Source organism: Ceratotherium simum, chromosome 39 (genome assembly GCF_057802395.1).
Source record: "Ceratotherium simum simum isolate JZ-2026a chromosome 39, ASM5780239v1, whole genome shotgun sequence".
NCBI classification, from domain to species: domain Eukaryota; kingdom Metazoa; phylum Chordata; class Mammalia; order Perissodactyla; family Rhinocerotidae; genus Ceratotherium; species Ceratotherium simum.
Genome location: NC_141938.1, coordinates 1,234,672 through 1,238,573, shown reverse-complemented (window position 1 = coordinate 1,238,573; position 3,902 = coordinate 1,234,672). Strand labels below are relative to the sequence as shown.

The window sequence follows — 3,902 nt, the reverse complement described above, 5'->3', positions numbered from 1 at the left end:
AATCCTATGAAGTTGGCCCATTGTTACCTCCACTTTACAGGTGGGGAAACTGAGGCTCTGAGCGGTCACGTGACTTGCCTGAGGTCACCCAGTGAGTGAAATGCTGCAGTGTAAAGTGTTTAGCACACTGAGTGCTTATAGTAAGCACTCAGCTTGTGTAAGACGTGATTCAGATGATAAAACCTTAATTAAAAAAAAATGCAGCACACTCTTTTCAACTTCTCTTCATCAAAAAGACCTTCGAAAGCACTGCAGCCAGACGAGCCAGCAATCCCACCACTGGTGGAATACCCACGTGAAATAAAAACCTGCGTTCGCATAAAAACCCGAGAGCAAATGTTTACGGAGGCTTTATTTGTAATTACCAACATCCAGGAAAACCTTCAATGGGGGAATGGATAAACAAACTGATCCAGCCATATGATGGAATACTATTCAGCCATTAAAAAGGAATGAGCTACTGATACAAGAAACAATGCAGATGGACGTCAAATGCATTATGTTAGTGAAAGAAGCCAGGCGCAAAAGGCTATTTACTGTGTGATTTCATTTTATAGGACCTTCTGGAAAAGGCAAAAGTCTTGACTCAGAAAGTGGATCAGCCGTTGCCAGGGACTGGGAAAAGGATGATGGAAATGTTCTATATCTTGACTGTGGTGGTGGTTACACAACTGCATTCAGAACTGTACACTAAAGAAAGGTGAATTTTACTGTATATAAATTATACCTCAATAAAAACACAAACATCCATGGAATTAAAAAAAAAGTAAGGAAAGTCGAGAGAGGGTAGGGCTTGGGAAACTTCTCTCTGGGGCCCCTGACACAGCGGAAAGTTGCCAACCAGCCCAGTCTTGTCTGCTCTTGGCTTCACCTTCCCTCAAGCAGCTCTGAACCAGCTGGATCACAATCACACGCCCCAAAACAAGCCAAGCCAGGTTCTGGGAAAAACCAAGATCCTGCCTTACTTACATGGGGGAAATACAAACGGAGCTTGTGGGATGGAGAGCAAACACACCAGATCTTTGATGTGCGAGTGACTGCTGGTTCCCCCAGATCCGAGGCCTGAGGAGGCCCCACTCATCCTTCAGCGCTGCCACAGCGCAAGACCTTTCTGGAATTTCCCCTTCAGAAACGGCTTTAAGGGGCTTGTTCCAGTTGGTTCAGCAAACACCAAATGTTATCTGCTCCTCACTGCTCTGACTCAGCCGCTCTGCTGGGGATGCTGAGGACACGGAGCAGGATCTGGCTGTCCCTCCCAACAGGCACCGTCAGAGCAGCTGTACAGTGCCATGAACAGCTTGAATCAAGTGGCCAGTCTTCATTCCAAGGGTGGATTTGATGTTTGCCAATAGCCTGGTTACTGGAAGCCCGATGAGGCCAACAAGGGGTGCTCACGCTTGCAATACTCATCAAAAACAGAGGAATTCTCGTCTTGAGGCCAGATCCTGCCTTTCTGTGAGCTCCTCATGGGTGGAAATCATTTGTACGCTCTGGCTGGCACGAAGCGTAGTAGGTTCACAAAATGATCGGGTGCCTGTTGAGTGAGTGTGGGGCTCAGAAAAGCAGTCTCGAAAGGGAAATTCCAGAATGTTCCAAGTCTGTAGGAATGTGCATGGAATCTCTCCCAACATCTATTTGGACACCACACACCTTCCTCAGTTGGAACCCAGTGATACAAAAGACACACCCACTCAGTCCACACTGGAGAAGCTGCAAATGGGCAGAACTGGCACAGTAGAAAAACGTGTCTAGATTTTTGGGGTTTGACCCTGCTCCCTCAGCACCTCCGACTAGACACCTCAAGCAACGCAAGTTGGTAGGATTTTAACTTGCAGCCTCTGAGTGAGTACCTGCCTTGTCCCCCTCAATGAGGCGGGGACTGAGGCCTGTGGGGACACAAAGGGACTCAAGATACTGTGAGCCCCAAAACTACCAACAAGAAAAGATCTGTGCCGGGGCCGGCCCGGTGGCGTAGTGGTCAAGTTTGCACACTGTGCTTTGGAGGCCCAGGGTTCATGGATTCGGATCCCAGGTTTGGACTTGCACACCACACATCAAGCCACGCCGTGGTGGTGTCCCACATAGAAAACAGGGGAAGACTGGCATGGATGTTGGCTCAGGGCCACTCTTCCTCACTCCCCCCCCAAAAAAAACCCTGTGCCTTTGAAAGCACAGTTATAAAACGTGTTTATGTTTTCTTCTGTTTTGCCTAGATAGCCCTGGTGAAAAACATAGTGAGTTTCTGAAGACCACAGCCTTGGCTTTCTTTGCTTGGAGACAGGGATCCCCAAAGCTGTAGCTTCAGAAGTTTCCAGAACCTGGATGACTAAGTGTTAAGCACTGACTCACCCTTGCCCCACCCTGCTCCCCTATGAATCATGGATCTACCTTTGAGGACTTCCCACCATGTCCCAGATGCCAGGCCTCTGAGTTCCGGAGGGTCCAATAGTAGATGAAGGCTCATGGGCAGGGTCTGGATCCGGGAGAAAGAAGAGAAGGTGAGGGGGTGTGCCAGGTGCCGCCCACTCCTTAGCCTGTCCTCAAATCTTTTTTTTTTTTTTTTTGTGAGGAAGATTAGCCCTGAGCTAACATCTGCCAATCCTCCTCTTTTTGCTGAGGAAGACCTGCCCTGGGCTAACATCCGTGCCCATCTTCCTCCACTTTATACGGGACGCTGCCACAGCATGACCTGACAAGCGGTGCATTGGTGCTCGCCCAGGATCCGAACTCGGGCCGCCAGCAGTGACTTGCACTCTTAACCGCTACGCCACTGTGCCGGCCCCGTGTCCTGAAATCTTGAGTGTGTGCATGAATCTGTGTGTGTGTGTGTGTGTGTGTGTGGTGGCACCCACCCTCCCCTGCCCACTCGTGACACACCATCAAGGGAGCAAAAGCCTGGCATGACCCCAGACCAGCCTGTCCAGTAGAACGAGCGTGAGAGGCGCAACTGCCAGCCACAAACGTGGGCCACGTCTGTGATTTTCAGTGTGCCAAGAGGCTCATTAGAAAAGTAAAAAAAAACCCGGGAAGTTAATTTTAACAATGTATTTTAATCCAATATATCCAAAATATTATCATTTCCATGTATAATCAACGTAAAAGGTTATTAACGAGATTTTTTTTCTTTTTACAGTCTCCCTTTCGTACTAAGTCTTTGAAATCGGCGTGTCTTAAGCTTACAGCACATCTCAATTTGGACCAGCCACATTTCAAGGGCTCACTAGCCACATGTGGCCAGTGGTGACCGTACTGGACAGCGCAGGTGGAGACAAACGTGGGCTCCCTGCACAGAGGGCCGAGCACGGCGAGCGGGCGCTTACACTGACAAGGGCGGTGAGGACCCCCCACAATGGGGCGAGGGCCCAGGTCGCAGGTTGGGGGACCCCGGGGGCTTTTGGACACCCATTTCCCCTCCTTCCCTCGCATTCATGACAGCTGGGGTCCCCTCGCCGGAGAGGCCTCTCCTTCCAGGCGCCCCAGCCCACGGCCCTGGCCCCTAGCCCTCTCCCGCTGCTCCCCGCTGCCCCCGGGGCCGCCCACCTCGGAATCCACCCGGCCGCGCCGCCCGCCATGAGGACGCTGCCCTCCCTGTCGCTCAACTTCTCGGTCCCGCCCGGCGCTTTGCTGTAACCGTCGCTTCCCGCGGTTTCCACAGCGACGCCACCAAGGGGCGGGGCAGGGGCGAGCGGCGCCGAGGCCCCATTTTGATTGGTGGGTGGCCGAGCCCCTTCTTTCCCCGCCCCCCTCCTGCCCGCGCTCCGCCCCCTGAACGGGTCCCGCAAGATGATTGGCCAGGCCCGTGGCGAGAGCGGGAGTCCTAGCTCACACCGTCCGGGCGGGGCGGGGGCGAAGGCGGACACCCGGCGCTGATTGGCCGTCGGGGCGCGCGCAACAGGGAGGGG

At 52.7% G+C, this 3,902-nt stretch overlaps 1 long non-coding RNA gene across 1 annotated transcript; it reads right to left on the bottom strand.

Annotated features, from left to right (window-relative positions):
• Positions 1–243: 243 nt before the first annotated feature.
• On the bottom strand, positions 244–3,602 carry LOC147912086 (uncharacterized). The gene is made up of 3 exons (XR_015550174.1): positions 3,541–3,602; positions 2,389–2,473; positions 244–1,534 (listed from the first exon to the last, which is right to left on the bottom strand). It is a non-coding gene; the product is annotated as an uncharacterized LOC147912086 (long non-coding RNA).
• Positions 3,603–3,902: the final 300 nt, after the last annotated feature.